At 45.1% G+C, this 27663-nt stretch overlaps 1 long non-coding RNA gene across 1 annotated transcript; it reads left to right on the top strand.

Annotated features, from left to right (window-relative positions):
- Positions 1-2568: 2568 nt before the first annotated feature.
- On the top strand, positions 2569-19165 carry LOC143272355 (uncharacterized). Its single transcript, XR_013049857.1, has 3 exons — positions 2569-2716; positions 16936-17249; positions 18986-19165. It is a non-coding gene; the product is annotated as an uncharacterized LOC143272355 (long non-coding RNA).
- The last annotated feature ends 8498 nt before the right edge of the window (positions 19166-27663 follow it).

Raw genomic sequence — 27663 nt, 5'->3', positions numbered from 1 at the left:
AGAGAGCAGGTACCTCTGTTGCAATCATGGGCAAGCACGGGCTTACACAGGCGAGCACCCTGGGGTGGGGTGGGGGATCTTTGTGCACATGTGCACACTAGCTAGTTGAGTGGATAAAATGAATATGAAGAGATGATGGAACTGTCGCTCCCTGGCCATCTGTTCTGGGTGTAGGCTAGAGTGACAAATTTAGCAGGAAATTTGGAGACCCAGCAGGAACTGGGAGAAGTAAGCCTCTGAGATGGGCCTTTGTGTTGGCACTAGGGAAGCAGAAATTGTCATCATATCCTAATGTACAGGACCATACACCTGCTGGATCCAGAGCCCGATTTTTCACTAGGGTTGAGAGAGGAGGTTTCTCATGGACTTAGGAATTTGTTGATGGGTTTCAGTCTCTACAGGTGAGCTAGCTGAGGTAGACAGTGGCAACTTCCATCATCTAGTATTCTCCAGAGTTTTTATATACCCTCTTCCAATTCCTGCGTACATATAAAAACATACAAATTTGAAGAGTCTATACAAGATTTAATTTCATTTGGTGGCATTTCCTTCTATGGTAATAGATACCATTTATATTCTAATAATATGTGTCATTTCCATTACAAATGCCTTGTATGTTGTATTAATGTACCATAGAAGATTCTTATATAGAAAGTATCAGGTAAGTCAACTCAAACTAGCTTAAGAGCTAGAGATTTTGGTGCCTACTGGAGATGGACAGGGCTGAGCTGAGTTTACCTCAGGATGGCACTGAGACTCAGTTTCTATCTCCTTGCCTCTAAATAGCTCAGTTCCACCTTAAGGTTGACCCTGTGGTAAGAAGATGTATCCTGATAGCCCTAAGAGCTATCTTAGTCCTTGGCACATGTCCAGAGAATCTCTTGCTCAGCTAGCAAACAATCTTGGTTACAGAAAGAACCAATGTAATTTAAGTGACCATTATGAACCATCATGACAGCAAGGGCAAGAGCTATGTTGGTCAGCTAAGGCATGCAGCAATAACCCACTCAGTCACTAACCAGCTTTTCATCATCTTACTCCTTCATTAATCATCTCAGTTTCTCAAGATATGATTCAGTGAAGTCAACCTGAAGTACTATGTTTCTCCCTATTACCCAACTATAGAATGTCTAAGCATCTTTACTGCACCCAAGAAGCTGCTGTGGATATAACAGGTGCTTAGCAGGTGTTGCATGGAGGTATCAATCCCAGCCTAGGAATGTGATGACCATAGGGACAGAACCTTGCCTATTTTAAGACAACAGAGAATGACCATAACTTTCTTCCTTATTGCCCCTTTGGCTCAAGAGTAATTTAAAAATGTTATTTATTTACTTTATTTTGTGTATATGTGTGCACACCTGAGTGTATGTATGCATCACATTTGTGAAGTACTGTAGGAGGTCATAACAGGATATTGGATCCCTTGGAGTTAGAGGTGATTGTGAGCCACTATGTGGATGCTGGGAACTGAACCTGCGCTTTCTGCAAGAGCAGTAAGTGCCCTTACCTACTGAGCATCCCTCCAGCCCTGGGGCAGAGACTGATCTATCTTTCTAAACATAATTGTACTGTTTGATTCAAAGCTTCCACTGACATCATGCGAGCAGACCATCACTAGTCACAAGACAATTCCATGGGCAGTCATGGGGATTTTATAGATGAAACCCTATAATATCCATTTATTAGACACTCTCATGTCTACAGGTTCCAATACATTCCCAACATCATAATGCAGATCTTAGGATAAAAATTGGATGTATAGATAAAAAGTAGGGAGTGAATTCAAGCTTCTTCTGAAGTTACAAGAGGTGTACTCTAGAGTACAACAAAGCAATGTGTAGTCAAAATATTATACATCTTTCTAGATTGTGTATTAGAAAATGTAAACCAGATTACTTAGGAAGTAATATAATATTATTCATGAGGAAAATGTGTATAATAGAAGCATTGTTGAACAATTATCCAGGGGGAACTTTGAAGAAAACAATGCCACATTATTCTGGTTGACTCATTCAGAGAAAAAATACGTAATTGAATCATTTTTATCTTCTGTTCTTAAGAACAGTTTATGATTCCACTTGAATCTTGGTTTGGTTTTCCCAGATGATTCTGATATTGGACACTGTTGAAGACTAGGGATCTATAGAAACCCTGCCCAAACAGGAACATCAGCACTATGGTCTTTCCATTTACCCTGCATCATCCCCCACCCAGGAACCTGTGGCCAAAGCCACTGGGTTTTCTACTTTGCTCCCCTTTTATATCACTTGGTTCCATTAGGATTAGTTGGCCAATCTTTAGACTATTGACTTGGGTGCCATAAAGTTGTCCTATGGACATCTGTAGTTATCTCAGAATGCAGACGGCTGTTGGCATGAAGTGCCATGCTTCTTTGACCCTATAGGCAGGGTTGTCAGACTGGAGTATCTGAGCTATAAATGTCTTTAAAAGCTGGTCTCCAGCATCCCAACTATGTCGCACTGGTTATTGTCACCATGATAGCATTGTCTCCAAGCCCTTTGAAGGATAGCCTGACTTTCCGAAAATAGTCTTCCCCCGGAGTTTTGTGTGAGCTTGCCAATGAGAGGATGTATGTCTGAGGTTGGAAGGTAGAAAGGGTATGCCATTCTTCCAGAACATGTGATGGTCAGCATCTTCCAGCCCTTTTCTCAATCTCTGCCCAGTTGCAGGGGTGAAGGACTCCTTCCTCCAGGTCAGCAATAACTATTTCATTTTTCTCTGTGCCTTGGATTGTGGCTTTCCAGAAAGATCTTCATCCCTTCCACTCTTCTCATACTCATGGAAACCCCAAGTCGGGTTTTACAATCTTTTATTCCCATAATACTTTCTTAACCAAACCTAGATTGTCCTGGATCTTTGTATGCTAGACAGTGAAGAACTTTTGAAGGCTTATACCTGGAAGCTGCATCATAAAGGGAATATTTGAGGGAAATAGCACATCAGGAAGCCAATGACCCCTCCAACAAATGATGTTAATGTCTGCCTCATTTTCTGTCATCTTGCTCAGAAGATGTCACCTGAAGTGGATCTGACTATCAGACACAGAGGCCAGCTTTGATGACAGACTCTGTTTGAGTACATGTGTAATAACTATTTCTTGGTTGTCAACTTGACTACATCTGGAATGAACTAAAACTCAAGTAGGTAGGTACACTAGGGAGGTATTTTTCTCAATTAAATCATTTAAGTGGGAAGATTCATTTTTAATCTGAATCTTTTGAGGTGGGAAGATCCACCTTTAACCTGGACCACACTGTCTAGTGGCACCCTATATAAAGGACATGGAAGAGGGAAGCTTTTGTTCTTTGCCTGCTTGTCCTCACTCTGTCAAGTTTATTCCTTCACTGGCATTATAGCCTACTTCTTTGATACGTCTCTCTGTTCATACCTGGTCCTGGTCTGTCATAAGCCCTGGAAAGAGAGCTACCACAGGATTCAAAACATCTGACTTTGGGCTTAATCATCCAAATGATCCTGACAGAGTCACTTTCCCTGTCCAGCTTCCATTTCATCTTCTGATAATTGCTCAAAAGAATTATCCTGAGACACCTTTCAGGTCTAATATCCCACATAATCATACACCCACCGATAGCAGCTGATTTCCTTGGCTTGAAATGCCCTTGAAGGCCAGGCCCAAGACAAGGCTCTCAAGTAGAAGGCTAGGCCTAAACGGTAGATGCTTTCTCCTGGGCCTGTGGTAGCTAATTTATCAGTGTTATCTTGTTCTAGGATGATACATAGAGGGCCCAGGAGGTCAGGGAAGTAAGAGTCTATATGCACTCAAAAATTTATACCCCTAATCAGGGTCAGGGGTTTTGAGGTGGCCATTTTGCTTCTGACGGACTAACAAATGGAGGGGCAGAGCTCACACTTGCCTCTTTGCCCTCCCCTTGCCCTGCTGGAATGTCCCACACTTCTCACAGTTTGAAAGTTAAGAATAAGCCACAGTGCAAGTCGAGCATGGCTGTGAGCTAGCTTCGCGTGTTTCCTCCCAGAGATTCCACCTCTGAAGCGGTCGCCTGCCTTGCCTGTCCTGAGGTCTGCGGCTGGAGCCACACACAAATCTTGATCTCATCAAGATCCCTCTGTTCCGTCAGCTGCTCCTGTTTTTCCTGCAAAGACACATGTTCGTCCCTGGAAGTTTTATTGTTCCCGATGGCTCATTTTCTCACGCGCTCCTTCTTTGGGAGCTGGGAGCAAGCCAGGCCCTCCTTGTGGGAGATAGACCCCGGCACCCACAAGAAAGCCCTCTTCTCTCCTCATTATGTCTCCCTGTTGTCATTAAAGAGAGAAAGAAAGACAATAAAAATCCCTCTTCCTCCTGGTGCTTTTTATAGATTTTCTCATTATGAGAATTAAGAGCAATCAAAGGCACATCCATAGCTGCTTCTCTTTAGACAAATCATCTTGAAACTCTTTGCTGCTCAAGTCAAACATGATGGCTGTTGGCTGCCAGCACTGAGCCCCCAGGGTAGGTTCCAGTCACCTCTATAGTGTAGCTGGAGGGAAAGAGAAGAGTCTGGGAGAGGTAGCCTCTGAAGCTAACTGCTTTTGCCCAGCAGCTACCTGCCCTAAAGCCCAAAGACTGTGGATTCTGGATATGGGCTCTTGCTGGGCTTCTGGATAGGGCCTGGATAACTGTTTCTGGGAAGCTATCCAGACCCAGAGGGGCTGAGCCCGTGAGTGCCACATTTTTGGAAAACTTTGCGTAGAGGACAGATGGACATTTCTAAACTGGCTACAGGGCTGAGATGGGGCAGTTGTTAAGCTCACTTTTACTTAGCCTCTCCTGAATCCAGGGCCCATTCATCACAAGGACTAGTGATAAAGGTATCAGAAGAGCATGCCCATCAAGGAAGGGTAAGATGGAATACAGAACCTTCCAGCAAGGATAGGCAGGATTTGGAAAAAGGTGCCCATAACAAGGCATAGACCTAAAGCCAGGTGGAAACATTGCCACCAGACCACCTCTTTTCAGGGCAGTTGTGGGCTTAACAGGTAACATACTGTAGGTTCCAGGACAGGCTGAAAAATAACTTATGGTGACATTAGCTTGGTGACTGTATTAATAAGTTTCCTAATCACTCTGACCAGCTACCAGATATATGGAGAGATCAGAAAGCAGAGAGTTGGGGTGAACTGAAGCCCAAGCTTTCACCTTCAAGGATCACCTCTGGAAGATCTACCTCTTTCAGCAGGGCCCTACCTCCTGAAGGGTCCCTAATCTCTTAAAATCATGACACCCATCAGGGACAAGTTCAAACACATGAGCCTGTAGGGGAGGGAGACTTTACATTCAAAGGGTAACAGGGCTGCGAGACACCAAATCACACTTGAACAGACCCGAGGATCAGATTTGGTTGCTTTTCTTCTTCTCCATGTTCTTTCCCCCTCCCCAGCCTCAGTGTCTCCATTAGCAACAAAATCAGGACTGGTCGTCTGAACTTCCCGAAGAAAATGGTTCCCATTGAAGCTTAGTGTCATTAGGTATCTCTCAGGGAACGCCTTTTGTGGCACAGCGCTTAGAAACCTTGCCATGTACCAAGCCACCTAGAGAACGACCATGATGTTGTGCCTGGGAAGCACACTAAACAGCACCCGGGGAAGACATGCTGTGGATATCGTTCTATATAAATAAAACACTGATGGCCAGTGACCAGGCAGGAAGTATAGGCGGGACAAAGAGAGAGGAGAATTGGGGAAACAGGAAGAAGGAGGGGAGACACTGCAGCCACCGCCAGGACAAGCAGCATGTAAAGACGACGCCGGCAAGCCACAAGCGACGTGGCAAGGTATAGATTTATAAAAATGGGTTAATTTAAGACATAAGAATAGTTAGCAAGAAGCCTGCCATGGCCATACAGTTTGTAAGCAATATAAGTCTCTGTGTTTACTTGGTTGGGTCTGAGCGGCTGTGGGACTGGCAGGTGACAAAGATTTGTCCTGACTTTCGGCAAGGCAGGAAAACTCTAGCTACAAAGACATGTACTCATCTTTATTTAACCTTGTGTATCTGGGATGTATTTTGACAGAGAAGTCTTTTTATCCCAGTATGAGCCTTTACGACTCAAGGAAGCAGTGTTCCTCGGCACACACTCTGGGAAACAGGGCTGCAGGGCATCTCTAGATAGTCCACAGGGATGTGATATCTGTGATTCCTTAGTCCTAGGACATCCTATGCTTCCTTAGTCAGAAGGGCAGTGTGTCACCCACATGAAGCTTTAGTACGAAGTGCACAAGAGAGAGCCAGGCTGGGGTCACCCTTGCATTGCCTCTCTGACTCCTCAGCCCTGTGGATACTGTCTCCTGCTTAATGTATCTTCCATAGACTTTTGAGTGACTGACCCCACTGTCTCATCTCAGCTCTGGGGTCCTTCCTCTTTCCTTGGAGTCTGTGTAAGATCTCCACATACATGTCTTTTGTTTTCCAAAACATGCCTACATTGGAATCCTGAAAGATCCCTGGAGGCTGAGGTGTATGTGGGGTTCTTCACTCCAATCCATTGCCTCAGGAAGTGTTTGACATGTGGGAAACCCTCAATAAATATTTATTAAATGATTAGATACAAATTAAGTGACTTCATAATTGCTCTCTTAGACTAGGAGAAGAGTGATACTCTTCTAGGAAAGGAAGAACCTCCTTTTTTCTCATTCTGTGGGGAAGTGGCTGACAGGAATGTGTCTTGGTCACTAAGGTGGACCTGGCCAGCCACTTCTATGCACAGAGCCTTTCCCACAACTGAGTATGCTCACCATAGACTTAAAGGAGAACCTCATAATTAGAATTTGAGTTAGCTAATTCTAACATTCTCTGCTAATGCTAAGAATCAAGTAGTTAATTCTTATTTAATCAGTATACTGTATAATTTGCAGTTCCCTACAAAATAAGGCCTCTTGCATTCAATATCTTTGAATTTAAGAACAACTACATTTAAATAATTAATTTAGTAGCAATATATTAATTAATAATAGCTATCTTATACCTTAATAAAAAACAACTTAAATGCCACAGCCAACGAACAATTAAAACTACATTAGACAGTTCCCTATGGTGGCAGGTGCTGTAGTATTTTCTTTCTCTTTTGTTTAGATTATTTCACTTTATGTGCTGCATGTTTTGGCTGCATATATATAGGTGCACCAGATGCATGCCTAATGCCCTCAAAAGTCAGAAGAGGCCATTGAATCCCCTGCAACTACCATTACAGACGGTTGTGAGCCACCATATGAGTGCCTGGAATTGAACCCAGGTCCTTTGTAAGAACAAGTGCTCTAAACCACCGAGTCACCTTTCCAGGCCTGAGATCATATTTTCGAAGTTTCTGACATGGTGTTCACCGGAAGCACTGAGTCGGATAGTCATTAGGGTGATTATAATCCAGTTGCACGCACATAGCAGCTCGACAAGATGAGGCAGAAGTACAAACAAACACAGAGCATCTGGACCAGATGATGAGCCAGAGGCAAACCCTATCCATGTGATTTTAAAAATCTGCTTCTGTAAAATTTCCCTCTAATTCTTTCTAATGTGCCTGTCTTAATTGTACATTTCAAAGATAAAAATAAGACTAGAGTCAACAGGTGATGTGTTCTTTGGTTCTGCAAATATTAGTTTGATTTTTTTTCCAGCTGAGGTTTGAGGATGTTGTTCACAGATAACTGGCCTCGTTCATCTTTTCCAGCTGCCTTGAAGTGTCCCTTACAACACTATAGATTCTGAAGATCACACCAAACTCAAATAATCCATCTAGTTATTGGTGACCCCCAAAGTCTCTGAGATTTAAAAGTTAAGAAGTTCGGCCTTCCACTGGCTCATTTGGGGAGTTATGTTTCTTTTATTTAGAGGATGGAGTGAGATGGCAGTTGGCCCAGGTCTGTAACCTTTTCTCTTTGTCCTGAGATGAATGCCAAAAGCTATTACCAGGAAAAGAGGAAAAACAAGTTTCTATTTGGCTTTTCGCTGCTCTGGCAGTAAACAGCAGTGCAGCCTCAGGGGCGTCCTGAGTAGCAGGATTTAATCTCCTCCGGGTTGTCCTGATAAACATCCTTTCAGCGGTCCCCAGCCTCAGCCATTTTCTCCTCTGTGAGGCTGGTGCTTGGTTTTTCAGTGGAGTGGCTGGGGCTGGGCTCTCAGTGGATCTAACTCCTGCCTCTGACCTCTCTTGCCTCCACAGTCCCAGCTCACTCATGCTTGAGATGTCTGGACCCAGGATGGTCCCTGACTTGGCATGTAAATCTAATTCGATGGAACACAGAGATGGGCCATAATGGAAAGACCATGGCTTCAGGGAGGCAGAACAATCGAAGTTTGAGTCCCAGTTCCTCCGCTTATGCAATGCAACTTTGGTTAGACCAGCGATCTCATCTCCAGGAGTCCTCATTTCTGATGAAATGGGACAAATGTTCTAACCAAAGTTCTGTTTCCACATACCTGATAGCATAAGGCCAAGTTTCCATTCCTCTGCTAGTCAGTGCTGCACACTGAAGAGTCAAAACATTTTTCAAATACCACTGATGAGCTAAACTGAATCCCAAAGGTGCTAACTGGGATGACAAGGGGCCCAGAACCTGGGTATAACAGGATGAAGAAGAGAACATATTAGTGTCAAGATGGTCAGGGAGCCCAAACCATGGAATAAAATGGCTTCAGGTTTGGGACCATCTCAAATTTGAGAGAAGGAGCCAAAACAAAGCAGTGCTGTTTTAACTGGTTATTACATCAGACACTTTCTGTGTGCCTAACTGCTCATCAGTGAGGACAGTTGCACCCTCCTCCAACATATCACCCAGTTGGAAAGACAGCCACTGTCTAAATAATTACATGATTGACAACAAAACCAGAGTCCATGGCCCTGTGCGCATTAGGGCCGATGATAGGGACTGGAGGTGGTCGGTATCAACATGACTCAGAGAGGCATGGAGAGAAATGGTTGGGTAGTTTGTGTGTTATACAAAGCTGCAGATGAAAGAAGTTGGGGGCACTGAGCCGCAGGCCTTCCTTGCTCTTTGAACTGTGTATCCAGAGGGTGCATTTGTTAGAGGTGACACTTTTTAAAGTTTTTACAGAGGTGTTGTATGGCCTGATAATGACTATCCAAGGTCTTCAGTGGTAGCCCATGGCAATTACTGGGATGAAGATATTCCTAGTCGGCCTGTACAATATTTTATTTGTTTGTTTCTGGTTTTAGTTTGAATTAGCTGTTAGATTTTAAAGTTTGAGAGACTGAACATGAGAGAGAGAGAGAGAGAGAGAGAGAGAGAGAGAGAGAGAGAGAGAGAGAGAGAATATGAATGGGCACATATATGTGCTCCCTGATTGTTACCATGTGATGTCCTATGACACCTTGGGACTCTGAGACCAAAGCCTATCAAATTTAGAACTCTAGAATCATAACTCTAGAACCAATATAAACCCCTTTCTGTGTAACTTACCAATCTAGTTTTATATTGTAATAGTAGAAGAAGACAGATGAAGACAGATCGGGAAGGCAGGCTTATACCAGCCTTCCTGGCCTCAGAGCACTTGGTTTTTTTTCTGGGTTCTCTTCAGCTTCTAGAGGGTTCTATAATGAGCAGTGGAATGATCTAACATCCAAGAAGGGTCCCTCTGGCTGCTTCACTGAGAAAGGGGGAGAAGGAGGAAGAGGAGAAGAAAGAGGAGGAAGAGTGTATGAGTTTGCCCATCCCTACCCATCCTGGAGCTGCTCAGCCATAGGCTAGGGAAACCCACTCCTCTACTCTGAATATGTGGGTGTTCATGGATCCTGGGATCTCCACAGAACTCCACAGTGTAGGTCCTGAACCTATACTGCATTGTGGAAATGGTCTCTGCTGCTCCCCACTTCCAAAGATGATCCAAGACTACGCTAAGGAAGCGAGATTTTGTGGTACTTTTGTTCTCCAGGGCTCAGGAGCTAGCCTCTTCTTATAAGAAAATGGGTCTGTGTGCTGGGTCCTTACCGTCTTTGTCACAGTGGCCATCATGTGAAGCCAAAATTACTGGGTTTTATCTTATTTTTCTCACTGACTCTGCAGAAATGGTGCCTTCCTTACTTCTGTTTCCATTTTAGCACACAGTAGAGTACCTTAGAAAACTGGTGTTTCATTATCCACTTTGTAAGTCAAACAGCGAATGAGTGGGGCCAATGGGCAGATGTTACCGGGAATCTCACCCTATCACAAAGAATAGTGCTGTTACAGGAATATAGCTCAGTGGCTAGTGTACTTGTCAAGCATGCACGAATCTCTGGATTGGTTCCCTAGCACTGCATAAACCAGGTATAGTGGTACACACCTGTAATGCCAGCACTTGAGGTGAAGGCAGGGGTATCAGGAGCTCAAGATATCCTTAGCTACCCAGTGAGATCAAGGCTAGCCTTGGGTACATGAGACCTTGTTTAAACAAAGAAAAAACAACAACAACAACAACAAAAAAAAACAAACATAACAACAATAGCAAAATAGTTCTACTAGCCAGAGCTAGTGGTGAAAGAGTGGAAGAGATTGACTCCTATGGTAGAGAATTCCCCACAGCTGGGAGGTCTAGGCAGGGGTTGAATAACTCTTCAGCTGTTGAAAGAATGCAACAGGGAGAGATGAATTCGATTTCCCAGAAGCAAGTCATGAATAATAACCTGTGCAGGCTTCCCCACGGGGATGGAGTAAAACTTAACATTTTGCCCGCTCCCTGAAGGAGCTTCAAGGAGTCAGGGGTATCCTGTCTGATAGTAAAAATTTAGATGTAAAACTTATCCCACCGTATAATACTAAAATCCAGCCATTTAAGACAGCTACAAAGTGGCTGGGCAGAAGGCTATGTCTGTAAAATGCTTGCTGAGCAGTTGTGGTGACCTAAGTTCAGATCCCCAGGAGCACATAAAAGCCTGGAGCTGCAGTTTACGCCTATCATCCGGAGCTGGAAGGGAAGACACAGACATACACAGATACAGAAGTGGATCTCTGTATCTCATTGGCCTACCAGTCCAGCCAAATGATGAGCTATTGGTGCAGTGAGAGGAACCGGTTTCCAAAGAGTAAGAGTAGAGTGATGGAGGTGGGTACCTGATATCAACCTCTGACCTCCACATCCATGAAGTACGCACAGACAGAGGAAAGACATGCATATACATGTATATTAAAATAAACAAACAAAAGCCCACTACAGTCAGAGTGATAAAAAAAGAGAAATTTAGTATAAACCCAATGGTAGAGAAAATGGCTTTGATCTCTCTATTCTGGGTCCTAAATCTTCTTTTTCTCCCGAACTAGACTTCTTGACCCCTGTAAAATGGCTGGGAAAACACAAGCCTGCCTAGTGGAGACTGTAAGAATTGACAGTCAGAGGGGCGAGTCTACAGGGCTTCTGTCCTTGTTCCTCAACTCTTCTTCACTTTGGGAGGAAAATAGTGGACTGAAAGAAGGGACGTACTTTTCTCACATTGGAAGTAGAAGAAGAATCTATCCCCTTCAATAACAAAGTGAGGATGAGGAATGGAAGCCAGTCAACTGCCCCAAGCACACTGGACTCTGAAATGGAGCATGTAGCTGGTGCCCTGGTTCAAAGCTGCTTGAAAACTGAAAAGGGTTAATCAGCATGTGTTGTGGTTCCTTTCCTGAGCTTTTCCTTTCAGACATAATAACAGACACTGACATGCTGGGTAAGCATTGTTCCTGGCTGTGGTTATTCCAATTATTTTTTATGTTTTCTCCTTAAATGAGAAACACATCAGACAGTAACTCAAACATGTAGATACCTATTTATGCTTCAGAACAAACAGTTTAAGGGCATTATATACAGATGTCTAAATATTTAGAAAGTGTCTGTTTATGGGAGCAAAATGAAAAGTACCTGTTTTCATTTGAAGGATTTTATGTGAAATTTGCATGTAAAAAAAAAGCCAGCCCCCACGGCAAAGGGTGTTAGAGATGATAAGTGTGTGCAGGCATGGAGTTTGGGAGGGAGGTTACATGGTGGGGGCTACCCTCAGTTGTCAAGGGTTCAAAGCTGGAGGGATCTGATGAAGTGAGGCTGGGAGATGTTTCTCTTTAGGACAGAGCATAAGTAAATGACTTGAAGACATTGATGTGCTTTAATGTCTTGAAACAGGCTTCTGAACTCACAACTGTATCTTCCTATCAGACACTCTACTTAGCCCCACAGGGACATTTAAAGAGAAATGGGATTTTGGTTGCTTCAGCAGAGGGTTATAAACTGGAGGATGATTAGCCTTCCTGAGGGTGACCTGAGTTCCCCACAAGCTGTGTGGAGGCATCATGGAAGTACAGAAGGAAGAGCTAAGAGACTGTCTAACAGTTTATGACACAGAGAGGCCTTGGTTCAACTCATGAAGAGCGTAGTACATGAAGGTGCTGTGGATGGAAATGCAAGATCTCTGGTACCTGAGATATTCTGTAATAGAGTAGCTCTACCAAAGGAATGTGAATGTTTGCTCTATTGGAGTGTATGGCTTCTCAGACAGACAGACAGACACACACACACACACACACACACACACACAGAGAGAGAGAGAGAGAGAGAGAGAGAGAGAGAGAGACAGAGAGAGACAGAGAGAGACAGAGAGAGACAGAGAGTGAGACAGAGATAGAGAGACAGAGACAGACACAGAGACAGTGTGGGGGTGCTCTGATGTGTGGGTTCACATGTACATATGCGTGTATACTTGTGAAGGACAAAGGACAGACTGGGATATCATTTCACACACACTGTGCACTTTATTTATTTAATTTTATTTTTTTGAGACAGGGTTTCTCTGTGTTGTTTTGGTGCCTGTCCTGGATCTCTCTGTAGACCAGGCTGGCCTCGAACTCACAGAGATCCGCCTGGCTCTGCCTCTCAAGTACTGGGATTAATGGCGTGCATCACCACCACCCAGCCACTTATTTTATTTTTTCAGACAGAACCTCTCACTGGCCTAGAACACCAGCAGGCTAGACTGACTGTGGATGCCGGAGATCCTCCTGTCTCCACATTCCTTGCACTGATATTACAAGCAAATGCTACCATGCCTGGATTTTTTCCCCTTTTCTTTTCTTTTCTTTTCTTTTCTTTTCTTTTCTTTCTTTCTTTCTTTCTTTTTTTTTTAAACATGGTTCTGGGGATTGAACTCACTTAAGCAACTGAGCATTTCTTTAGACCCCAACACTATTTCTTGAGTAAAGAAGAACTGCAGCCTGTGCTGTCTATTTCCAGCTTTCCCTCAGAAACCCTTGCTAGCCCCATTCCCAGGTCTCCATTCCCTCTGACCGGCTTTTCCTCCTGCTCCTGCTGGATTTAGCCATGATGGTCGCAGCCCTTCCTTCTCTGGATCAGAATTCTGTGAGAACAGAGACTAGTATGGTGAGAGAGGTTCAGTGTTTGGGGGCCTTCTTCCTTTCCTACCCCTTCTTAGCCATGATGCAGGGCTTTTCATTATAGCATTAGAGAACCAAGGGGAGTGCTAAGTTCCATCAAAGTGGTTTTAGGTCCCCACCTCTCAGCAAGAAATATGTTTGTGTGTGGGGGGCGGGTATGTGGGGGGACAGCTGGCTCAGAGGCAGGGCCTGAATACAGAGATTCTCCTATGGAATTAGGTAGAAGGGCTGTTTGTGAAGCTCTTTCTATCATCCTAGATGCTGAGGCTCAAGGCTGGCCCTGGAGGTGGCACATATAGATGGTTCAAGTACATGCACAGAGGCTCTGATGAATGAAGGGCCTGGAGAGTTGGACTCTAAAACTCATACGGTAGGACACTGTCCTGGTGTGCCGTCTATGTTGTGATAAACACCATGACTGAAAGCAACTTAGGGGAAGAAAAGGGTTATTTCATCTTTCACTTCTAGTACATCATTAGGGGTGTCAGGGCAGAAATTCAAGCAAAAGCACAGGCAGGAACTGTAGAGGAAAGCTTCTCATGGGCTTGCTCCTCATGACTTGCACAGCTTACTTATACAACCTTTCTTATACATCCCAAGGTCACCTGCCCATGCATGGCACCAGTCATTAAATCAAGGAAATGCCTGATAGACATGACCACAGGCCAATGGATGGAGGCTATTCCTCAGTCAAAGTCCCCTCTTCCCAGATGACTAATTTGTGTCAAATCATGAAGACTAACCATCACAGACATGCCCCTCTATGGGGACAGACCAATCCATAGAACATGGTGCTGGAAGAGACTGGTCGAAGTAGGGAAGAAAGGACAGTAGTGTGGGGCTGAGATTTTGGGGCAAATGAAGATGCTCAGAGGAGCTGGACTGAGATGTGGCTCTCTAGGTGGGGTGGTCTGAATGAAAATGGCCCCCACAGGCTCATAGGGAGTGGCACTATTAGGGGTGTGACCTTGCTGGAGTAGGTGTGGCCTTATTGGAGGAAGTATGCCACTGGGGCTGAGCTTTTCAGTTTCAGATGCTCAAGCCCGGCCTGGTATCACTCTTTCTTCCTGCTGCCTGCCAATCCAGATGTAGATCTCCCAGCTATCTCTCCAGCACCACATCTGCCTGCATGCCACCATGCTTCTAGCCATGATGACAATGAACTAAACCTCTGGGCTGTAAGGTAGCCTCCAGTTAAATGCTTTCCTTTATAAGAGTTACCATGGTCATGATGTCTTTTCACAGCAATAGAAACCCCAGCTGAGACATCAGGCTCTGCTATAGAAGCTGCTATCAGAAAGGGAAGAATTTAAGAGAAGGATATGATTTTCAAGAGTGAATAGTCTAAGGCCAGGTCATTCTGTTGCCTCATCCTAGGACAGCTGAGCTGTAAGGTTGAGCACATATCTTTTCATTCTGTTCATCTGCTATTCTTTCGGTGGTATACATGAGACAGGGCCGTCTGCCTTCTGGAATGTAGTCTCGACCTTCAAGGAGCTGAGTGCCTAGTAGGGCTGCAGTCTTTAAATCTTAATGGGGGACTGTGCCCTTCCTTGTCTAGTCAGAGATCAGCTGGGGACAGAAGAACTTCAGCATCTGGAGAAGGACTGGCAAGAATATGATGCCCTCCCCCAAGCCACTTTTCAAGAACGGTGGCTGGAGAAGTCACCAGAGATTGGGATTAAGCATTCCAGGCTTGTACTGGGAAGCACTTTACAGAAAGGCTCAGCTCCAAACATGAGGTGGAGGTGGCAGGAGGCTGGGGGGACACAGAAGCCTGGTTGATAATACAAACGGATTTTTAGGCCAGACCAGCAGAGAGAGACGAGCTGGGGAAGCCATGGAATTCTGAACTCAGAACTGGGGAAATGACTCACTTATGAGGAAGGCAAGCAAGGCAATGACTGTAAGCCTCATTGGATCGGGTTCCAAAGGTACTTAAAGACTTCCGGCCTTGCTCCAGAGCTGGGGCAGGGCCAGGCCTGCAGGTGGGAGCAGCCCCAGCACAGCTGTGGGTCACTCGGGCTTCTTTTCCTGTCTGCTGAGGAACAGGCCACTTACAGAGAGATTTAATTCAACTGACTTTCTCTTATCCTTTTCCTTCTACCCACAAAGATGGAAGAAACAGCCTCTTCTAATAGAGAACAGGCCTCATGAACAGCCAACAGCTACCCTAAGAGACACGAACTCACAATGGCTTTGGATTAAAGAGCTTAGGGGATGGATGCAACCAAACCCAGATTCTCTGCAATAGTATCAAGTGCTGTTGACCTTTAAGCCACCTCTCCAGCCCTGGGGAAGGTTCATTTCCACAGACCTATCCAGAAACATTTGCCATGTGTAAGAGAACCAATTATTTATAGCTGGATGTAGTTACCATGCACCACTTTTGTGTTAGTTAGGGGTTTTATTGCTGTGAAGAGACACCATGACCATGAAAACTCTTATAAAGGAAACATTTAATTGGGGCTGGCTTACAGTTCAGAAGTTTAATCTATTATCATCATGGCAGGAAGCATGGAGGCATATAGGCAGACATGGTGCTGGAGGAGGCAAGAGTTCTACATCTGGATCAGCAGGCAGCAGGAAGAAAGAGTGAACTACTGGGCCTGGATTGAACTTCTGAAACCTCAAAGCCCACCCCCAGTGACACACTTCCTCCAACAAAGTCACACCTCCTAATATGTGTCACTCCTTGTGAGTTTATGGAGGCCATTTTCATTCAAACCACAATAACTTTGCTTACAAAGTTGTTTTGAAGGGTAGGGACCACAAGAACCATGGTTTATTTGTCTTTGTAGCCCTGTCTTTGAGTACACCTTCAACTCAAAGCAAATGCTCAAACACCTGTAGAATGAATGAATGACATGTTCCCTATCAAGTTGCCTCAAAGGACAGCTGAAACAATGATGTGAGGGAACACACCTTGACCAGGACTGCTTGTGTATATGTCTTGTTCTTTATATGTGGTTAAATTTAATAGAAATGTGCATTTCTTTGTTTTCATGGGCAATTCCATTTAAGGGTCAGTGGTAGGGCAATGACTGAAGTCCAGCTATCCAGGTTGGCATGAAATGCTAAGCAAGGGAACCCATAGTGGCAGAGAGTAGGTGGCCCTAGTTGCTACAGTTAAGGAGCCACTGAGGATGAGAGCCAAAGACTGTCAGTAATAAGGCTTATTGGGTTGGAGAGATGGCTCGGTGGTTAAGAGCCCTCGTTGTTCTTGCAGAGGACCAGGATTCAATTCCCAGCACCCACTTGGCACCTTATAATCATTCATAACTCCAATGACAAGGAATCTGGTGCTGCCTTCTGACTTCTGAAGGCACTGGGCATGTACATGATTCACAGACATACATGAGAACAAAATACTCATACATATAAAATAAAATAATAAACAAATCTAAAACAACTAATGGTGCTTATTTCAGGCAACTATCAATAAGAAACATATGCATGTTTCTAAGTATAGTAAAATGTTATTTCCTAAAAACCTGCTTTTTGTATTATTTCATTTTACGTGGTCCTTCCTCAAACCAGGGTTATCAGCAGACATATCACTGAAGAAAGCAATGGTTCCTCCCATTGACAACAGTTGCATTTTCCCATGCTTGGTTGGTGGCAAACAAGGACAGAAGAAATGACAGCATTGTGGAGATACTCAAGTCGTGTAAGCACAGCTGATGAAGTCAGCAACATTGAGCAACTGCAGATGGAAGAGCCTCGTGCACTGCAGAGATTCAGCCCTCAAACACAATCCACCACCAGGTCAGTGGATCACAAAGATCAGCAACTGCAGATGAAGACCCATGTACACTGCAGAGTTTCAGCCCTCAAACGCAATCCACCACCAGGTCAGTGGACCACAAAGAACAGGGACAAAGGGACAGAGAAGGCACTGGAAAAAGGAGTCTTCCTGGCCACTTTGGGTTCTAGATTCTAGCAATATTCTAGTGAGGAGGAATTTAGGGAGCAGGATCTCTATCAGCTTATGTGGGTCAATAGACCCTCAAGGGCAAGATTCTTGCTTTGTTAAGACATTCCACAGTGTCCTTTGATACATACTTCCAGTGAATCTGATAGGCTTTAGACAGGAAGAGGGGTTCAAGAAGAAATTAGGGTGGATTCCTGGGGAATAATGAGTGTATAAGAAGAGTTATTAATGCCATCGAAAGACACACCAAGAGGAAATAGCATGGCAGGGGTTCCAAAGAGAGTTCAGACCCCAGTACCAAATTCAGACATAAGAGCAGGGTCTCTGAAGAGACATCAGAGGCCACCTGGCAGAAGAAGTTCTTACACTTTTTGAGGATGAGGGGTTTTCACAGTAAGAGCCAGAGGCCAGGCTCTCTGTCTGCCACACAGGAGGTTGGGATGGAGTTAGGGTTCATCATGTGTGACTTTGAAGTAAACTCACAGATAATGTCACAGTAGGGGGACTGTCTGTACCTGTGAAAGGGGGCTGCTGACAATATGGCCTGAGCAGAGGCTACAAGTTCTCACGCTCTCTGGTCTGTCACTGGGTGGAAAGAGACTCACCAACCACTTGTCCATTTCAGTAGAATGTCCTTCTCTGGTAGATGTGCTTGTGGTAAAATGAAAGTATAACCATCCTGGCAGGCACAAAATATTCTGAAGAGATTTTTGTGTCCCTCTGGCCATGAGGCTATTGAAACAAGCCCCCAAAGAATTAAACTTTTCCCAGGAATCTCATGCCAAGGAAGGAAAGGCTAAAGCCTGGTACATCAAGAGAAGTTTGTCTTCTGGGGATGCCTTGTCAGACCACCTTGAAGGGCATATTAAGAGTCTAAACAGTGACAAGCAGGATCATACCTTGGCCAGGACTTCATAGTTAATATTTACCTCTTGCCTGCCACTTAAACCTTAACCTCACATTGGTACCCTGAAGACAGACTTGGGGCCACCAGATGTGCTGGCTAGTTTTATGTCAACTTGACACAAGCTAGAGTTATCTGAAAGGAGAGAACTTCAAGTGAGAAAATGCTTCCATATGATCTGGTTTAGGGCATTTTCTTAATTACTGATTGATGGGGGAGGGCCCAGCCCATTGCGGGTGGTGCTGTCCCTGGGCTGATGATCCTGGGTTTTATAAGAAAACAGGCTGAGCAAGCCACATTGAGCAAATCAGTAAGCAACACCCCTCCATGGCCTCTGCATCAGCTCCTGCCTCAAGGTTCGAGTTCCTATCCTGACTTCCATCAATGATGAATAATGATGTGGAAACACAAGCCAAATAAACCCTTTCCTCCCCAAGCTGCTTTGGCCATGGTGTCATCACAGCAATAGTAACCCTAGCTAAGACACTGGACCTCCTTATTTGTTCCTCTTCTCCATGAGGCCACATTGAAAAGCATCTCCTTTCTCTGCGTTTTCACTATTGTCTGTTTCTGTAAATAGCGTACTCGGGAAAGGGGGAGGGGGGCTGAGCCTCAATTATTAGAGATGTCAGTGCTCAGGCGTGTGTCCTAAAAACTTTAGTGACAAGAGTGACATCTTCCCATGGAACTTTAGGGTGAATACCTGCCCTGCAGCTCTCTCTTTTAACATTAAAATATAATCTTTTCTTCAGCTCAGTACCTGCTATCACATCTGGTCCCAGGTCTTGTCTCCAGAAAACAGATCCTTGGCAAGAGGCCTTAAGTGAAGACCAGAGTGTTCCGCTGGAAGGCACCTACTCCACACAGGCAAAAAACCAAACCAAACCAAACCAAACAAATAAAAACCTAAGCATACAGACAAACAAATAAAAACCCCACCAAGACCTGAAGAAGGTAGGCAGAATCTGTTCTGCATATTAGATGAATCTTGTGCCATTTCTGGCTTCCAGTCATACATCTCTCCTTTAGACTGGAAACCCTGGACCAGCACCCCAATTCGCAATGCTGATGTTACAATTACAGAGAGAAGTGATGTTACCAAGATGGTGGATTGCACTGTATAAACAACAGATTCTTTAAGAGAGATCTAGACTCCTGACAGGAGCAGGAAGTCCTCTCATCTGATCCTAATGTTTAAAGCTGAATTCTCAGGGCTTCTTGGGGGGACACGAGGGTCAGCTGCCCTCAGGAAGGCAAATGAGTGGGGTAGACCCTGACTCCAGGCCCAGTTACTGAGGCTGGGCTTCACTGTGAATACTGGGTTCCTGTGTCCAAACAGACAAAACAGGGTGGTCAGAGCCGCCGAAGCGAAGCTGTAAAATGACTGGACTGACCAATCCTCCCATTAGGTGAGACCTGAGAGGGGCAGAGGGTGCCCAGAGGGTGGCATCTAGTAAGCCCACAATTGGGCTTCGACAAAAGGCTGCCTAACCTGTTACTAAAGACAGGCTCTCACACTCACTTTCTTCTTCAGTCAATCAAGGTGTCCCTCTCCTCCCCCCTAGAGGACTCAGGCTCCTGCCAACAAGAAAGACAAAGGGTCAAAGTGGAAAAACATGCTAATGTTCCCATCTGGCTTCCCACCTGCTAGGCTCTGGAACCTTGGTTCTCAACATTCTGCCCTCGTGATATACTCAGACCATGGAGGTTCCCCAAATGCTCTGATCCCTAAACAGTCCATTCACTAAGAGGACAAGAGGATGTTGTGCACTTGCTTGGGTTTGTAGCGCTGACTCTTCCACCTGTTCAGAAACATCTTTCCAAGATGCACGCGGAGAAATGAATTGTGAAATACCCAAAATGCTGGAGAATTTTGCAAAAACGTGCGTGCTTTCAGGCAAAGTACTCCAGTTTTCTGGGTCTCAGCTTTCCCTTTTTAGAACCAAGCAGCTGGAGGAGTTATTTCTAAGGTCCTCAGTGGCTGGCAAGTGGGGCCCCGCCTTCTTCTTGTCTATTCTCTGAAGGCATTCTTTGAAGATTGTTTTCCCAGGAGCAAAGTGCTCCCTGCAGGGGGAATATGTCAGGTATGTGTTCCCTGTGGGTATCTTTAGGGACAGTGTAGAACACATGGGATTAGGTGAGATGAAAGAGACCAGACAGAGCAGGGGATTTCTCTGCTGCTTTGGAGGATAGAGGGGACCAATTGAAGGGACCTGCACTCACCGGGGAGGCCAAGAGGACAGAGATGACTTGATTACCATCAGAGTCCAATGGACTCCAGGCAGGGTGGTGGTGGTGGTGGTGGTGGTGGTGGTGGTGGTGGTGGTGGTGGTGGTGGTGGTGGTGGTGGTGAAGCAAGGGTTGAATCTCAAGGTTAAATGGAGAAATGGGTGTGTAGCCTAGTTGGCAGAGTGCTTGCCTAGCATGCACCAAGCCTTGGGTTCTATTCCCAACATCCCATATATTAGTGCATGCCTGTAATACATGTACTGGAAGGGTCAGAAGTTCAAGGTCTTCCTCTGCTACATACTGAGTCTGAGGATAGTCAAAGATACTTGAGACCCTGTTCTCACAAGAACAGAGACTACATAGCAAGGACTATACAATGAAGGAAATGCTGTCACCTGGGACTTTCATTTGTGCAGTTCCTACTATGAGAGTTCTCTTTAAATGTTGACATAAGGTTCAAGTGAGTAAGTCACTTTTATAAAATCATTATAATTTAAATGTGTGTGCATATGTGTATGTATGCATGTGCCTGTGTGTGCACAGAGACTGGGGGAAGGCATCTGTATCCTCATCTATCACTCTTTACCTTACTCTCTTTGATGTCGTGTCTTTCACTTTCTCTCTAGATCTACAGCTCTGGATTTTTTGGCTAGGTTGGCAATCATCAAGCCCCAGGATTCTTACAGATATATTCTGGGCCCAATCTATCTTTTTATATGGACAATGGGATCCAAGCTGAGTACTCGTGCTTGTACAATAAGTATGCCTAATCCACTGAGCCATCTCTTCTGTCCCTTATAAAGTCACTTTGAAAACTCTTGTCCAGGAAGAATTGGTGTACTGGCTCACACATCAACTAATAACATTCATTTGCAGACCTAATTATTCAATCCTATGCAGAATGAATTTTCCCCTATTTTAAGTATTGCTTGAGCATCTAGAAGTTGCAGGTCAGTTCTCTATTCTGACTCTTCATTGTTGTAAGTCTACCAACCAATTCTTCAGAGTTTCAAGACAGGAGTAATTTCAAATTCAACTCTCCAATTAGAGGTTGTACATCTTGGAACAGGGAAGTAGAGGACACACAAAGGCCTCAGGAAGACTTTACCAACATTCCATTATATGTCAGACCCTTATTCATGCCTTCAGTCCCGAAGCCTCAGGTCTGCAATGCTGGCTTTGATACTGAAGTTGTTAGGGTTAAAGCCTATGCTCTGGCACCCCTAATGAGCTAGGATTGGCTACCTATCCTCAACAGGCCAATTACAAGTAATCGTGAAAGGTCAGACAACTGGCATCCCTTCATTACGGCCATACTGAGAAGAGGAACACGTAAAAGGATCTAGTGACCCTTATCTTCAGGATACTGACATGAACTTTAGGTCACTGCAGAGAGCAAGCAGGAAGTATGTGTGACAAGGCAATTCTGATCAAGGTGTGGTTGTGCCCATCCATGAGCCATAACCATCTGAGCTCTAGTCTCTTCTGCAAGATGCTCTGACAAGTTGTCAGAACTGTGTCTCCTGGGAGGCAAGGTCCCCTCTGGCTGGCACCAGGCTTCCGTTCTTTCCTTCTCTGCACATGAGATTCCTGAGGAAATTCCAGTGCCTTAAAGACCACCGTCTCTGTCCGGACTTGTGCACCTGCCCCCTTCCGGTCTCCTTATCGCCACTGCCACTCTCTTCTGTCTCAAATCCCTTCTTCTGTCCAACCTCCACATCAGTCTTCCTCAATTACTGATGTGAGCCGGCTTTTCCTTACCCAAACTACACAAAACCCTTTCAGGGGTTCCCACAGAAGACAGCGTTGTTCCTCAATCATCATAGACTGATTGTCAATGCAGGGGAGGGAGAGGGTGCAAGGGTCTCTTTAGACTATCTTCCTTTCCATCAGTATGGATAAAGGCTACTCTTGGAAAGGAAAGGAACTATGCCACCTCATTCTGCAGTACCATTTAATTCTGCACACGCGTTGAGAAAAAAAGGCTGGAGAGGCTAGGCCTGGGATATTGTAGTCGGAACAAAGCCAGTGTGGGGTAATCACTTAGTCTCTGTTCCACCCAGTTCTTTTCCAGTTCTGGAGGGGAAGTGATTGTAGCAGTAGCAAACCAAGTACTCCCAACCTTTTCTAGTCCAGAAATTCTCTTCCTCACTCAGCCTCTGGATGAGGGGGAGGCATGAGTCTGTCTCTTGGAAGTGTGTCAGGTTCATAGGCTTGACTTCACTCCCTTTTCAGTCTCTATTTTATAAATATCTTATCTTCTTTGTATTGTGTGTCTGAGTATTAGGCCTTCATGTGTGTCTGTGTACCACATGTGTGCAGTGCCTGTGAAGTCCGATAGAGGGCATCAGATCCCCTGGAATTAGAGTTACTGATGATGTGAGATGTCATGTGGGTACTATGAACCAAACCTGGGTCCTCTGGAAGAACAGCAAGCACACTCTCTTTTTTTGTTTTAAATTTATTTTATTGTTTTGTATATACAGGTGCTTTTCTGCATGTATGTTTACATGCCTGGTGCTCCCAGAGGCCAGAAGAGAACATTGGCTCCCCTAAAATTGGAGTTACAGATGGTGGTAAATTGCATGTGGATGTTGGGAATTGGACTTGCGTCCTCTGGAAAAGCAGCAAGTGTAGCGTTCTTAACCACGAATCCACCTCTCCAAATCCTGCTGATACTGCTATTTGAGCACCAGCTTCTGCAGTCTCTAGGATTCTTCATTTATCTATTTAAAATGTCTTCCCTAGACAGACCTATATCCCCTCTGAGAATGAACCAAATCCAATCTGCCCTGGCCCTCTCAGTGCCTGAGAGTGCCTGGTAGATAATGGATTTTGGAAATAGCTGTTGAATGGAAAGCTGAATGAAAGCTCAATCAACAAACATGAACAAACATGGAGACCAGAGTCCTGGTCTCTAGCACCCTGTAGGCATCACACATGATCCTGCTTATGGGGCTCCTGGTGCCATGTGTGTATGAGACCCTCAGGCCTCCACTGTAGGTGATAATTCATTACAACTGGGACTGGCTTGGGCATCAGAGAAACCCTCACACAGCAGGTATCTGGTTAATGAACAGAAGTTTCTTCCTTTCTCTGTGAGATTTTGGAAGGAAAGCCGAGCGCTGTGATCCTTTGCCCAGGACTGTTACTCTGGGTCTAGTCATCATGTGTATATTCCACGCTGCAGGAAAGAACGACAAAGGGATAGTATTTATCCTTAAAGTTATTGCTTCAAGTTGTCTACGCCAGTCTAGGTGAACACTAATGATCAGAACTGTGCTGAATAGCCACACCTGGCTGCAAAGAGGCTCTAAATACAGTCTTCGTTCTTTGGAACCACCTACAATGTGGGACCGGAATCACTGTGTAACTATGATGATTGAGGAACAACGCTGTCTCCTGTGGGAACCCCTGAAAGGGTTTTGTGTAGTTTGGGTAAGGAAAAGCCGACTCACATCAGTAATTGAGGAAGACTGATGTGGAGGCTGGACAGAAGAAGGGATTCGAGACAGAAGAGAGTGGCAGTGGCGATAAGGAGACCGGCAGGGGGCAGGTGCACAAGTCCGGACAGAGGGGAGGAGGAGGAGGTTAGGATGTTGGCAGGGGAGACTGAAGGAGGGTTTGGCTCAGTAACTCAGGGAGGTGAGACAACAGACCGTGCCTGCTGGGTCTGGCTGTTGGTAGCAGAGAATGATGAGGCCCAAAGGGAATTCTGATACAGTGCCGGGAAGAATGTAAACTAGTCCAGCCACTCTGGAAATCCGAGTGAACATTCCTCATAAAACTAAAAGTAAACCCACTGTGTGACCAGCTATACCTTCCTGGGTATTTACCCAAAGGATACAGGTCAGCACATCACAGAGACACTTGCTCATCAGTGTTTGTTACAGCTTCAGTCCCAATAGTGAAGTCATAGATCCAAGGCAGGCATCCAAATACAGAGGAATGATAAAGAAAACATGGCCTGCATACACAATGGGATTTTTTTCTATCTGTAAAGAGGGAAGTTATGTCATTTACCAGGAAATGGATGCGCACAACTGGAGGCAGTCTAAAAGTTTAATTTTTTAATTTTATTTTGTGTGTGTATGTTTCTGTGTATATATGCCACATTCGTGCAGTTGACTACTGAGACTTGAAGAGGGCGTTAGAGCCCCCTGGATCCTAAGGTGCTGGTATTACAGGCAGTTGTGAGCCACTCAATATGGGTGCTGAGAACTGAACTGAGGTCCTCTAGAAGAGCCGGAAGTGCCCTAAGTGCTGAGCTAGTTCTCCCTCTGGAGATACTCTATTAAATGAATTAAGTCAATCTAATCACACGTTCCTCTCATTTGTGGGTCCTACATGTCAGGGATACATAATATCATATATGTCTTGATGACATGAAAGTAGCTACAGAACGGACTGAAAAGCAGAGGGGACTCATGGGAGTGGGAGAAAGTGGGGTGTGTAAGATATGGGGACAATGTGCTCACACTGTCTACTCGCATGGAAATGGCCTTCTGGAGCCCTGTATAATCGAAACATCAAGTGAAAATCTTAGTATAAGAAGGTGTCTAGCTTTAGCCCTGTTTCTGACTGGGAAATGAGGTCTGTCCCTGGCTCTTTGGAGGAATCCAGGGAAAATTTATCATTTGACCTGTGGAGGTGAAGACTGAGGGTGCTGAGTGGAAGAAAATTCTAAGGTTCCCTAGAGCCTCAGGGTCCTCTAGAGTGGATCACCAGAAGTGGGCAGCAGTTGTAGCTGGACAGGGTAAATAAGGTGGGGCAAGAAGCTGTAAGGGGTCAGATGCCTGGCCTGGCCTGGCAGGGAGTGTGGTCACAGCCCTGTCCACTGGGTGCTTCTTGTCTTCGGGGCTGCCCGCCAATGCACCAAAGAGTTTCCAGACAGAAGCAGTTTCAAATTCCCTCTAATTAAAGGGAACAGCTCTGCAAGTACCCGGAGTCCTGCTGCTACTGCCTGAGTTTGAGGGAGGGGGGTGCTCTCAAATCCCCAGCCAAACCTCCAACTCAGAGGGAGGTGCTAAGGGTGGCTGAGGAGGGGCTGCCACGTGCCAGCTGGATGTGCCAAGTGCAGGAGCCCCAGGCCTGGGGTTCTGCCATGTGTTTATTTGGTTTGGCTGATGTAAAAATACACACACACACACACACACACACACACACACACACACACAGAGAGAGAGAGAGAGAGAGAGAGAGAGAGAGAGAGAGAGAGACTCACAGCCTCAGGGCCTGTGTGCAGAGCCCACATTCAGTGCTCTGCTAAATCAGAAACAGCACAGTACATAAAATGTATCTAAAACAATAGGAGGCAACCATGTAGCAATGGTTTAATCATTCACTCACTCACTCATTCATTCATTCACTCATTTATTTTTATCTGTTCTCTCACTCATTTAGCAAGTGAATGTCAGACACCACCCAAGGCAGAGGCTGGAAATGAGTACAGAATTCAGCAGGAATTCACAGACAGGGTTAAGAGGAGCAAGGACAGAGATGTTTTCAGGACAAATAGGGCCATGCATAAATGACCCTGTAACCTGTCTATGATCTTGTCATTTCCTGGCTTAAAGTCATTCAGAGGCCTTGCTCATCACCAGCTAGGCTTTGGTAAGCTTGACAATTCCCCATTCAAAACTTCAGGCTGCTCCAAGTCCAGGGGGCTCCAGGCTGCTCTGGGATCAGCCATGCCTGATCTGATTTGCATCTTTCTTCTTTGGAGAGGGTATCCCTCTGTTGCCTGCTACTTCCTGTTCACCTTTAAAGGTTCAGGTAAAGGACTCTTGGCAATTCTCCTCTGGGTGCTCCCTGCATTTTCTAAAGCTTTGATTCTTGGTACCACTCACTTGGTACTCCCACACTTTGCCTGTCCATTCCCCCTTGGTCTGTAGCAACTCTAGTTCGTCTGGCCCACATCTCTCTCCTGGCAGCTAATTAATGGAGGGCCCAGAAATGCTCCCAATACATGCCTTTGCAGATGAGTGAGTATCATTTAATGTCACTATGGGTGGCCCCGGTATTCCACAATTAAAGCACACTGAGAACCTGGAGTAAGACAGTGTTGCAATTCAAATCCTGACTTCAGTCACCTCAAACTAGCCACTCCCCTTTCCAAGCCTCAGCTGGCTTTGTCTATAGTGTGATCCAAAGGTAGTCTATGAGTGTGACTTACATGGGAAGGCATTCCTCTGTGAGTGACTATCTTTCTTTAAAGTGCCTGGAGCCTTTCTTTCCTAGCTTCAGAAGAAGGCAAGGTCCAGCTCAAAGAACTGAGTATGCAATATTACAGGCAAGAGGATTGCTGACTTCTAATTGTTGAGAGGTGCCCTTCATGGGTAACCCCAAGTGTGTGTTTCCAGTTAGCTGCCTCTGTTCATTCAAATGTTCCTGGCTGTCCCTACTTTGGATCTGTCTCCTAAGCACTGTAAAGTACAAACAGGATAGACTAGAGAACCAGATAGCACAATTTCAAAACCTGTTGTGCTTGGCTTGAAATTCTTGCCCTTCTCAGATGGCCTAGTGTATTGATTTTCTCTCTCTCAGATGGAGCTCTCTAGATTGTGGTAGAATGCTGTGCCATAGGTGTGAGATATGATCTATTCTGTTGTCTCAGAAAGGAGAAGTATGGATCTCTGCTGTGGGTCCCACCTGTCATATGGAATACCCATAAGGTTCCCTTTACAGTGAGGAAAATGAGGGTCCACTAGCATAATGTATGAACCTATCATCCTCATTTTCTCTTTGTAGATCACGCTTAGGGCATATGGATACCACAATTCCCAGAGAAAATAATCTCCAGACTGCTTTGGGGGCCTCTTCTGGCCTCTACTCCTAAAAATAGCCTTCAATCATTAAGTTATCCCAAGCCTGAAATGTGACCCAGAGGTGACTGTGAGATTGGAAATGGAACTTGGTTCCCACATGTGAACTTGTAGGCTGTTCATGATATGGAGTCCAAACCAGGGTGGGAATAAAAGAAGCAGAGTTTTTAGGCTGAGAACCAGGAGTATCCCCACTACCGACTTCATCCAACCCCCATAGCAGAGTCCTGAAAATTCCACATTCTGATGTGGTGGCTTCTTGAGTTCTTAACAGTGTCTGCTTGATAGAGAAGGGTAGAAACAGGCCCTTCATTAGCTAGTTTTCCTTGTGAGTCATTCCCAGATAAACACGTGGTGTGCGGGTCTCTGGATTAGCT

This window comes from Peromyscus maniculatus, chromosome 1, assembly GCF_049852395.1.
Source record: "Peromyscus maniculatus bairdii isolate BWxNUB_F1_BW_parent chromosome 1, HU_Pman_BW_mat_3.1, whole genome shotgun sequence".
In the NCBI taxonomy this organism is placed as follows: Eukaryota; Metazoa; Chordata; class Mammalia; order Rodentia; family Cricetidae; genus Peromyscus; species Peromyscus maniculatus.
The sequence above is the reverse complement of the archived record's forward strand: the minus strand, read 5'-3'. Positions and strand labels throughout refer to the sequence as shown.